This window comes from Excalfactoria chinensis, chromosome 5, assembly GCF_039878825.1.
Source record: "Excalfactoria chinensis isolate bCotChi1 chromosome 5, bCotChi1.hap2, whole genome shotgun sequence".
Lineage (NCBI taxonomy): Eukaryota > Metazoa > Chordata > Aves > Galliformes > Phasianidae > Excalfactoria > Excalfactoria chinensis.
Window position 1 is genome coordinate 29490333 of NC_092829.1, and position 12078 is coordinate 29502410.

General features: G+C 48.2%; 1 protein-coding gene across 7 annotated transcripts in view; it reads left to right on the forward strand.

The window, feature by feature from the left end:
* Positions 1–1084: 1084 nt before the first annotated feature.
* Positions 1085–12078, forward strand: part of TMEM229B (transmembrane protein 229B) — a 34054-nt gene continuing 23060 nt past the window's right edge. Inside the window, exons 1-2 of one of the 7 annotated variants that reach the window (XM_072337611.1) lie at positions 2946–3074; positions 8976–9092. The gene's annotated coding sequence lies outside the window, so the exon portion shown is untranslated. Of the gene's footprint in view, positions 1208–2604; positions 2746–2859; positions 3075–8975; positions 9093–12078 lie in introns of those variants that run through there. The other 6 variants (XM_072337614.1, XM_072337613.1, XM_072337616.1 and 3 more) reach the window with 6 other exon arrangements.

A 12078-nucleotide genomic window follows, 5' to 3' on the forward strand; every position in this document is an offset into this window, starting at 1 on the left:
AGGATTTACAGAAGGGATGAATGTTCACAAATGAAATGTAAACGTAAGAAGCTGTATAAAGCAAAAATCTCTGGAGGATAAAGAGATGCGACAAGGCTCAAATTTATGATTCCTTTTGACTGTGGCATGTCTGGGCTTCAAATCCCAGTCTGCAGAGTGAGATCTGATTTCACTGGGGATGACTGTGCTCATAGCAGTATTTGTGATGCACTCAGACACTGCTGTAATGACCGCATTAAGAGTCCCTGAAGAAATAAGTCATCCTTTTTTTTCTTTTTTATATTTTTTTTGTTCTGACAACTTTACCATAAATAAAACACAATTTAGAGTGGGAGAATAGGCTCTTCTAGACTGAGGTGGATGAGTGAGGAACAAGTCTGAGTATGTCTGTGCTGTATTCTGTGCTGTATTCTGAGTGTGCCCGAAGACAAGACTGTGGTACCAAACAGATATGATTATGCCACTTTTTGGGGTGTTTATATATGTTCAGGTGTGATGCTGCACCAAATTAATTAATCCTCCCAGAACTGATGTTTTGCAGAGACATCTAAGCTGGCTCTGGGTGCATACATAGAGGATCAAGGTCTGGTGCTGTGTATGATCTCTCTTCTTCCAAATAAAGGCAAGGCACTCGTGGCACAGTTGTAAGACAGTTAATAGGATCTTCTGCCTGTTTATAGGTGGTTGCAGAGGTGCTGGGCCATTTGTGGGTCGCTGCAAATTTCCATCTCTATGTCAGCTTCCTCCACACACCTGGGTGTTCTGCAGAGGTCAGCGCTCATTCCTGGCTGGCCCTCAAGGAGCACACAATGAGTGGGTAATTCTGGGGATCCTCATGCCTCTAGGCTCATCTTATTCCATATTTCAGCATTTTGTAATCTCAGCTCTGTTAGCTTTTCTTTTTCATTACTGGCTCAGGCTAAAAGATGGGAAGCTGAATGGAGAAACAACAGCTTTTCTGGACAACAGGGACCTGATCAGCCTGAGGGGCTCAGCACCATCCCAGGTGCTCTCTGTCTGCCTCCCTCCTGCCTGTCACTCAGCACAGAGCAGCCCTCACCTCCATCCCCCTCACCCCTGCCTTGCTGCCTCCTCCTTCCTCCATGCTTACTGTGACTTGGGAGGAGAATGCAGATTTATATGTTCCCTACATGTGCTTCTCCTTTATTCTGGTCTGTCTCCGGCTGTTGATTTCTCCTTCTTGTAGGTGAGTATCTCTTAGCTCTCATCTTCCTTTCTCTTTGACCTTTCCTCTGCTCCTCGTAAGGCATTCTCTCCTCTCATACTGTGAAATGTTCATGCTGCCTCATGCTGTGAAATGATCTCTCTCACGCTCTCTCTCTGGCACAATGCTCAGCACTTTCTGAAGGATGCCGTTTCACAGTAAATACATGAGCACAGCATCTGACCGCTGTTCTCTGCATCTGTCTGATCAGATGCAGTATTTTAAAGGTGTGCTTCTACAACACCACAGATACCTTATCTATCTTAGCATTTTCCTTCCCAGCTCTGTTGAAATACACATCAAACAGTTTATTTTTTCAGCCAGCCTGAGGTCACCGGCACATGCAGTGCCACCCCAGCTGGCACAGCTTGTCCAGGGTAGGGCTAGCTGCATTATTCTCCATTTCCCCTTTAAAACACTCCATCTTTCTGACACTCCAGCTCTCGCAGAGAGACTGTGTGGTCAGGTGATGCTCTGACAGGCGCTTTGCTGCAGTGTGGCATCCTTGGAACAGCCACAGCTCTTTGCGCGCAGCTTGTGGGCCCTGGGAGCACTAGAGCCACAATAGGGCTGTGCATCCATGCAGCGCCTGCTGTGCTGGGCCCTGCGGCACCAGCCTGCGGCCAGACTTCTTGGGAGCCCCTTCCTGTGAGTGCCTCAGGCCTGTGCTGGTCTGGTGCTGCCTCATCACTGTGACCATTTTTTATTGATCTCTGAACCACTGAATCATTAAACAGAGGTCATGAAAACATCTTTATTCTGCTGAAAACATGAGCTCATCTTTCCTGGTATTGCAGGGAACAGGAGAGAACAGGAGACATGGGGGCTGGGAGAAAGAAGCTGTGGGCTGCTGCAGCAACTTGGGCAGAGCCGAGAGCTCAGAGATGAGGTGGCTGAAACACAGGGCCAGGAGATGGGCTGTGTCCCATCCCATTCCTGCTACTGGAGGTAGCCTCTTAACCCAGGACACACTGGGTTCTCTCTGTAAAGTAACACACACAGAAATCTCTTCCCCTTCTGGAAGAAGATACCACATTAACCTGCTGCTGCCCACCGCAGCCCTACCAAGTGGTGGCAAGTGGCTGTGTCACCCACACTGTCCCAGGGCACTGGGATGTCTGCGCATCATCTTTGGCTTGAGGTTGCAGACTTCTGGTTCCTAACCCTAGAGAAAGGCACTTTACTCTCTTTACTCTCCCTTGATCTCATACTGCAGAAGAGTTAATGCAGAAGTAGAGAGGAGTTTAATCTGCTCTAGTATTTATGCCTTAAATTTATTTTCTTACTCTCCTTCTTCGGACCTTTTTTTTTTTTTTTTTTTTTTTTTTTTAAATCTGAAGGGATCCTTCTGGGTGGAAAAACACTTCTTGCAGGGATTATGTTTCACTCTTTACCAGCTAAGCTACAGACAAATATTTCCTCTGACAGTGGCGTTAGGCGTCCATCCGCTCCCGGCTCCAGCAGCAGGCGGTGCAGGCTGTTCCCCACGGCCACTCGGACTCTGCGGGCATAGATTCAGGGTAAATACGAAGGACCGCACCGCAGGCACTGCGTACCCGCAGAGCAACCGCTCGGGAGGGTTCCCGAAGGGCTCGAAAGACGGGTGCCGCGGCACGCACCCATCGCGGGTGCGGGGAACTCCGGGTCCGGACCCTGCAGCCTCTCCGCGGTGCGGGAGGGGCGGAAGACGGTGCGAGGCAGATGGGAAAGAGTTAAGGGAAGGTGGCGGGGAAGGCCGGCTGTCGGAAGCGAGCATGTGCAGATTGCAACCGCATCCACACTACGGGCGAGTGTCACGGGCGCGCTTCGCCTCTCGCAGCCGCCGGTCGCAGGGCACCCATGGACCCCGGTGAGGCGAGGACCCGCGGCGGGGAGAGGCGCGGCGGCCGCTCGGCACCTGCCCGGGACGCGCCCCGGCGCCCGGCGGCCTCCCCGCGGCCGGAGATGCGCCGCCCGGGGCGGAGGCGGGCGCCCGGTGCTACCGCTTTCGGTTTGGCGGCGGGGGCCGCCTGCACCGCCGGGCCGCGGCCGCGCCTCCCGCTCTGCGGGCGGCCGTGGGGTACCCGGGCGGCCGCCGGTCTCGGGCAGACAAAGGCGGCGGCCCGGGGCCCGCAGTCGCCCCCTCCCGGGAGCGGTCGTGGGGAGCCGCGACCCCGTGCGCCGCCGCCACTGTCGCGGGGTGCGGAGCGCCGGGCGGGAGGGCGCAGAGAGGCAGCGGTGCCGGGGGGCGGCGGGAGCTGCGGGGATGGGGAGGCTGGGGCTGCTTTTCTTCTGAGTTGTGACGTGTTTTGAACAAAGAGAGGTGTTGTGAAATATCCTCGTTGTATTTGTTTCAGTAACTCTTTGTGCTGGGAAAGGACAAATTCATGTCCAGCACCCCAGAACCGGGAGGGGTGGGGAGGGAGACATCCCCCTCAATGATTTCTCTGCAGCCCCGGGGACCGCTCGTGCTGCGGTGCCGAGAGGTCAGGAACCCGGATATCAGCACCGCTCAAACGAGGGATCTTTCTACCGTTGCTGTTACGTTTAAATCGGTCTCGGGATGCTTGCTCTTGTTCCATTTTTGGTATGGAAAACATCCAGAACAGCAGAATTTTTGCGAAATGGAAAATGTGCTTCCTCCTGCCCATCCCCTGCAGCAGGGTTTTGACTACTGTCCCCAGGTTTTGCGGCACGGAGACGCAACGGGGATCGCCCTTCCCTCGGCCCCTCTCCGGCAGCCGCTGTGCAACGCGGGGCTTCCCGGGGAGCTCCGCATCGCCGGTCCGGGGGGAGCACTGACGTGCGAAGTCCCCCTAATCATGCAGCGCAGGCAGTGCATTTCTTAGATGAAATGTTTGGTATTGTTATCTGGGCATCAGGTGCTTGGCAGGTTTGTTCTGATTCCCTCCTAATTCTAAGGAAGAGCAGTACCTGCTGGGGATGGGGGTATTTGCAGGTGAGGTGGTGGTAGTTCCACGATGGAGCCTTGTGCCAGGATTTTCAAAGGGACTGGATTGCCCAAAGCATTGCTTGTGGATCGTGAGAGCTCTGATGCATCAATACATAATCTGCACCAGCTGAGAATGGGGCTCGCTGCTGCTTGGGAGTAATTAGAAAGCTGTGAAAAAAAAACAAAACGTCCATAGAATTGCTAGGAAACAGCAAAATAAAGGTGAACGAGATGCAGGTGTGAGTTTCTGTGGCCACTTCTGCAGGTGCTGGGGAAGGTACTGCAGGAGACCTGCCTGCAGGATACTGCCATGCTCGTGGCACACCCTGAGGGCTCACAAACTGTAGTGTCCCACTACATGCTGGGTTTTCTGTGCCTCCAAGGCATAGTGTCCTGCTGCAGGGCGGGAGGCTGGGGCAGCTTCCTCTGGGAAGGTCTGATTTTGGGACTCTGGGTGCTGGGCCCTAGGACAGGCTGCCAGATGGGACCAGGGGCCACAGTGTGAGTCATGGGCAGTGGTGGATGGGGGGGCTGAGGGCAGCACAGGGCTGTGCGTAGGTATGGAACAGTGCCTGGCCAGGGGGCTCTGCGGTTCTACTGGTGGTGTCATAACATGAGGTAAAGATAAACTTAACCTTGGCGCAAGGCTTTGTGTGCAAAGGGGGAAGGGCTCTTTGGGTGAACTCGTGGACCTGGCGGTGTTTGGAGTCTTCAGACTGAGGTACCTTTTTATGATCTCTACTTCAGTTCAGCATCTTGAAGTCTTAAGGAGTGCAGATGCAGGATCTCCTTGGTCTTTTAATTTGTTAGTCTGCTTATTCCTTCACATCAAGAGAATGAGTTGTGCTGTGGTGTCCTGGAGGTATGCACATCACTCATTCAATTGGGTATGGTGATGGCTGTACCCAGTTATCACACTGCAGGGCTATGGGTGGTCCCTGTGCTGTGCAGGAAGGGTACTCTCTCTCGCTGCCCAATTCTGCATTCCCATGACTGCAGTTCTTGCCTTCCTCTGTAGCACCAGCAATGGGTCAGATGAGGCTGAATGCACCGGGAGGTGGGAGAGGGGGTGATGTCCCCACCAAGAACCAGCACAGGGGTTTTTGGTCATGGAAGATAAAGGAGAAGCAACTGGGACAGCATCCAGAGAAGAGAAGCCCAATGCAGTGATATGAAAGAGTCCTGATGGCTGGCATGGGAACTGCAGAATAAATGGGAAATTTTATTGTTGGAATTTGTGCATTAGGAGTCTTTGTTTCTGGGTTGCATTTGAGAGATATTGTGTTTAAGGAAACTGAATCAAGTTTTTTTTTTGTTTCATTTTGTTGTTTGTTTGTTTTTTTCAGTTTTGTGGATTTTTTTCCCCCTATTCTCAGGCTGCTGCTATCACATGGTAAAACAAGAGAGCTACCAACATGACTAATTAAAGGGCAGCAGTGTGTCATTCCCCTGGGCTAATTATTCTGTAGAAAATGGGTCAATTACTTGGACAAATTGTTTGCCAGCAGGAGGCAGGAAAAGGCTCCACTCCTCTCCTCCCTGCAGGGCACTGCCCACCTCCATGTGAAGGCTTTGGAGAGTTGCTGGAGCCCAGGGTGTTCAGATGCTCAGTGCATCTATTCCCAGGCAAGGAGTGGAAGTGTCTCCCATTGTACAGCAGAAATAATGGGTCCTTGCGTTTCTGTGACAACACGTGAAACAGGAGCATCCAGATGGCATCTGAGCTCTTGGTGAAAGGAGTGTGCAGGCAGCCAGAACATGGCTAGTGAAGGCTTTGGCTCTCTGGACAGATGACCAGCATCTCTGCTCATTTCTGATTAGTCAGAGCTCTGCATTCCTGGTGGTTAATAGTGCTCCCAATAAGATCTGGTGCGAGACAGAGCCTGGGAACTTCATGGGCTGTTTAAAACAAAGCTGAAGGGCATCTATCTGCAGGTGTGTACTGTTCTTCAATGTGTCCCCATAGGCTAAGTAAAAGTTCAGCTACTTTAGAAGTTTGTAGGCATATCTGAATGAGATTGTCTTTCATGTATGAGTTCAGAAGCATCTAATTAGTCTGTATAAAAGAGAGTAGCGTTTTGTTACCTTTGTTTTGTTCTAGATTTTTACTGGTGCGAGCGCACAAGTTTGCCACAACCTTATCTCAACCCCCTCCGCCCTCGCAGGCTTCTGTCAAAGCTGGATTAGATTACAGAGGGAATCTTCTCTACCACAGATGTGTGCTGTCTTGCTTTCATTGCATAAGATCCAAGCATTAGTAGTCATTGGATAAGTGCTGATAGCATGAACGACCTAGCAGGAAGGGCTCCTTCCCAGCTACCCTGTGCTCAGGTGCGCTGGTGCTGAGCCTGCACCAGGGCTGCTGCCAGGCACTGTGCTGTGCTCTTTGGCTCACATGGGAGGTGACGAGGTATTTCTGAAGGGGGAAGCTCTCTCCTAGTATGGACAGCTGTGACGCAGAGTGCTCCCAAGTGCCTGCTGGGTTTGCTGTTTTCCTTGGTTTGTTTTCACCCAGAATATACGCGCATGAGATGGTCAGACTCATCCAGCTCCACCAGCTTAATCTTGGCTAAGAACTTTTGGCTGAACTGCATCCATATGCAGCTCTAGGTGGGGTGGGTTCTTGCCGCGATCAGCAGTGTTGGCAGAGGTGGGTGTGTGCAGCCAGCAAGACGCTCTTCAGCCGAGGTGTCCTCCTTGGATCTTGGATTGGCTGAGGCTCACGGTAAGGATGTTTCCAGTATGTCCCAGGAGAGGAATGATTTCTTTTTGTGATGCCTGGTGTTTTCAAAATGTGCATATGGTTTCCACTAGTGGCATGATAGGTGCCATGTGATTGGGTTTATTTTGATCCAGCAGGTCTTTCCAAGGCAAGTCTCTCTATTAAGCCTTTAATTGGTCGTCGACTTGCACAAGAGCCACAGGATGTAGGGCAGAGTTTATAAAATTGCTCTAATGTCTACTGGCAAGAGAAGAGCTGCAGTGAAGGTAAGATTCATTAGCTTTTTAGAGCCTGGCTATCCTTGCTTGGGGTTTTTCATTGCCAGTTAATACTTTGCCATAGGGATGAGATACGGGGTTTCCAAAACTTCACCTTTGGTCACTTGAGCTGACAGGGACTATGTGCTGTAAGCGGAGCCCCGGGCAGCTGAGCCGCTTTCTGTGCAGCTGAAGACAGATGTGCATATATAAAGTAGACAGTTTATGTTTTATTGGCATATAACTCGTGGATGTGCAAAGGTCTATCTCTATGGTGAAAGTTCTTTTTGGAGCTGATTATACCCTTTTGGAAACAATGCCTAGTTTTGCTATTCGTATTATGAGGTATTACTGTAAAGGCAGCTAAAGGCTCAATTCTTTCATAGATTAGCTAGAGTGTAATTAGGTTTTCAAAGAGCAGATCGATAGGTACAACATGTTCTTTTCTAAAAATGCCATGTATGCACATGTTCTGATTTACCTCTGCTTTTCATAGTGGGAGCCCAGGAGCTTCAGCAGTGCTTAGTACTGCAGCCTCAGTTTGGGGTATGTACCGTGGAACAGGGGGAAGGTTGGATTTTTATTTTTCTTTCCTAGATAGTGAAAGTATCGGATTCTCATGATAGAATTGTAATTTGCATGGTGTGAGACTGGACAGTCCTTGTTTTGCTAACAATGTCATGACAATTATTAGAATTTGCTGCTCTTAGGACCAGGGTTTAACAATGTTCAAAGTACTTAAAAAGCTGTAAGTGCTTCCATAGCATCTTTCATCTGAAAATCTTTCTGTTCTTAATGAAGAACCTCTCTGTCATTTTGCAGACAAGTAGATAAAATAAAATGCTTGCATAGAAACATTCTGAAAGCCACTTATATCCAGGAATGTTAATGCTTCAACCTGCTTTTGAGCTACTATCTTGTCCTTTCTCTTTTGCCAGAAAAGAAGACACAGGCATTAATTTTGGTAGAACTTTAGTAGATTTTTAACATATTTTTTAAAAAATTGACTTAGGAAGCATGAAAGTGAGACGTTATTATGCAACGTCTCTTAAGTGTGCATGTGATACTTGAAAAATGGTAATCAGATAAATTGCTAAGCAACTGTACCCTGCCTTCAGTTACCAAAAAGCCAGTGACTTCGCTTTCATAATGTAACATGCTCTATACTTCTCCGTGAAGCACGTGTAGGTGGAGTTCTGTGAGAGTTGCTCCTTTTTAACTCCCCTCCTGCTTGACTGCCATATTGTGAGGTCAGGTTTGACTGTGGTTTTACAGAAATGTATCCACAGAACCCGAAAGCAACAGAACAAATGTTAGATGAGCTGTTCAAAATAATGAAGTGTTAGTAAGTGTGTATATAAGGAAACAGCCATTCTCTCCCACAGACCTTCACCAGCTTGTAGAGAGCAGGCCATAGCTCATCCCTTGGAATACGAGAGGTAAGAAAGTGAGAGAGTCTGGTTAAAAGGTGCATGGCAGAGAAGTGTGGCGAGCTGTGGGAAACCTCGAACACCCACAGCAACCCATTTGTACCGTAGTGTTGAGAGCTGCAATAATGCAAAAGAACCTGTGTGTAGAGCCAGCTGGCTTGTTCTCATTGTCTTAGTAGGAAGGGAATGGGAGGAACATCAGCAGTAAAGTGTGCATGGAGAAACAGTAAGTAGGGCACTGATAACATAAGGAAGATCTAGGGGATTTTGTTTGAAACCTGACTACCAGACATCACAGGATGTGTCTTAGAAATCCTGCAGGGTAACTGCAACAACAACAAAATAGACTCTTGTTGGTTATTCTGAAATTTTGCTTCTTGTTGGTAACCATCCACAGTGTCATTTGCAGCTCCTGTGACTGTGTGGAGCACCTGCCCAAGGCTCTCTAGAGCTTGCTGTTGCCAGCACTTTTAGGAGCATGCTGAGACCGGAGGCCTGCCAGGAGCCACAGTGGGCTGAAATGGAGGTATTTGGGAAAGGATGCTCCTGACTTCGCAGATACTTAGATGTTGGTTTTTGTTTGTTTGTTTGTTTGTTTGTTTTGGTTTTGTTTTGTTTGTTTTTGTTTTGGTTTTGGTTTTTTGCAGGTGTTTTGCAGGCTACTGTTTTAAGGAGTTTTGCAACCTTGTTGCTGTGCTCCTCTTCCAGCCCAGACATCATCTTAGGGGATGGTGCAGCCCTACATCCTGCCTTTGGGAGGGAGTACCACATTCCCTGTGGTATATGCCTGCAGTTTGGGGATCCCAGAGCCTGACTGCTCCATGTGCAGCTGGAAACCCCAACCAAAGGGCAGAGGGAAGGACATGCTGGGGTTTGTTTGGGTGACATCTGCATCAGCCTCCACAGAGGTCCTGCAGGGGTGAGGATACATTGCTAAGGAGTTGTTTGCTTTCTGCTTCAGATAAACTGAGTCCAGGTGCTGCTCAGGGGTTCTCTGTTGGTGGAAAAGCTCCATTTAATTGCCAGATAGTGGCATGGACCTGAGTTTTCTGGTGTGCTTTACAAATCATGGGAAGGCATGAGCAAACAGGTGAAGGAATACGCATGTAGCCACTTGGCAGCCAGGGATTTCATTTCCATCCAGTTCTTACTGGATGAGTGCTGCTCTGCTGCTGCTGGCATCTGAGAGGAGCCTGAGCCCCACATAGCAGTGGGCTTCAGATTGTAACTCTTTTTATTTTTTGAATGGCCACACACCACTGCTGAATATTTGTTGTAGTTGTTGATTTTTGCTAATACAAACATTGCACCTTTTTAATCATTAGCATTTCAGCACAAGAAGTTCACTTATCATTTATGTGACCTTTTCTGACCAGCCAAAGTGCTGTGAACTCCAAGGTCAAGCCTTTATCTTAAGCGCAGCCTCTCTGCTCTTATGTTACGACACAGTCTTTGCTAACAAAGAGTTTCTTTTTCTTTCAAGTGTAGTTACATGTGCAACTAAAGCTATGGTTTCTCAAGCACTTTGAGCTCATAGAAATGAAAGTGGCTTTTTTGTTTGCTTCCCTTATTGGAAAAAAAGAAAGGAAAAAAAAAAAAAAAAAAAAAAAAAAAAAAGGAACTTCTTCCTGCTGGGTGGAGGCCTGAGAGCCAGATCTGAGAGGTGATATGGCTGAGAACAGAGAGGGTTTTGGGAACAGTATTCAGATGAATGACAAATCCCTTAATTGGAGTCTCTGTGACACTGTGGGAGGCTGTAGCTGGTGCTAGGGAAAGGGTTGAGCAGTGCAGGAAGGTGAAGGACGGGACAGAGCTGTCCCAGTGTTGTCCCCCTCAGCCCCATTCTGTCCTTCACTCCCATGCCAAACCTTTGAGCGAGGATGGAGCGCTCTCACTGAGATACATGGAACTCATCTGGCAATAAATATACCCTTTCAAAAATGTGCTTTGTTTTTTTTCCAGGGTGTGCCCAGCCTTGTGACAAACAGTGGGTGTATGTGTTTATTAACTGGGTTCAGAGAAACAAAACAGGTGACCCAGAGCATAGCTCCTGGTTTAAAAGCAGTGCTGTGTTTTCTGGTCTTCAGGTTTGTGCCTTGAAGGAGCCAAGAGTGTTACAGCTGCTTATTTTGTAGCATTTTGTTCTTCACTCTTTTACGAAACAAATTACAGTCAAATAGATCTGACTACGTAAAAAGAGTTCTCTGTGTTCTTTAAAATGCATTTCTAGGAAATACTTCTTGAAATTTTGTATGCAAGCATCTGATAAATAGCTCAGTGGAAACTAATACTCTACTGTAACAAAATGCATACAGTGAAAATAGCGTACGTGCAAATAATTTACAGGAACATCACGTTTAGAGCAATTTAAATGAGAGCTAATAAACAACAGCCGTTCTTTCCAACGTGACGTATAAGTACCTGGCTGTTAAAATAGCAGCTATTCCTCGTGGTAAGAGAGGCTCCAAAGCAGACACTAACCTCAGTGCATGTACAGGAAGTACTCGGTGTGTCTTGTAATACCCATGTTACATTGATTTAATTAGTGGGTTTATGCTATTCATCACTCCGCTAATCTTGGTGGGAAGGTTTTGTTGGGGGAGGATTAGTTATTTAATCTGTGCTTTTTTTATTGGAATGCTTTTGTAGTTCAGTGTTATCTAAAGGCAAATAGTTTGTTTCTTCTGTTGTTTGTGTTGCGTTTGTTTGTTTTTAAGAGAAAATGTTTCTCTTGAGTTACTGTTGGATTTAGGTGCCCAAAATTTTACATTCGTTAGGATCTGATAAATGTTTATAATATCTGCAGGGAGGTGGGGTGCGGATGGATGAGGCCAGGCTCTTCTCAGTGGCGTGTAGTGATAGTACAAGTAGAATAGGCTAAAATTTGTATGTGGGAAGCTCCATACTAACATGTAGAAGAACTTCTTTATGGTAAGGGTGATGGAGAACTGGAACAGATTACCCAGAGAGGCGGTGGGATCTCCTTCTACGGAGATATCCAAGGCCCATGTGGATGCTTACCTGTGTGATCTATTGCAGGATACCTGCTGTAGTGGGAGGGGTGGGACTTGGTGTTCTCCTGAGATACCTTCCAACCCTTGCATTTCTGTGATAACATGAAGATCCTGTTTGTTACTCAGTCTGACACATAGGTGTTCTTGCTCTGTAACTTTGTCATATGCCATTAATCTAGAAAATTGCAGTGTGTAGACAAGTCCTTAGAGTGTGAGATCTGTGAGACTGAAGTGGGTATGTGCTGGATATTTTTGTGTTGGAACTGGCACCTCAGTTTGTGACTTCTGCGCAAAGCAGCACTGTGGCATCCTGAGCGTCAGTGCCTGAGAAGGGGAGGGCAGCTAAGGCTCACGTCTCTGCTCACAGGCTGGGCTTTATGGGGGGGAAACAGGCTGGGGGCCGAAGAGGGCCTGCCTGTGTGAAGGTGTGGAGCATAAAGGGGAGGGGAAGGAGTGTGTGGTCAGATGGGAGATAGGGAGGCAGTGATAGGAGGAGGA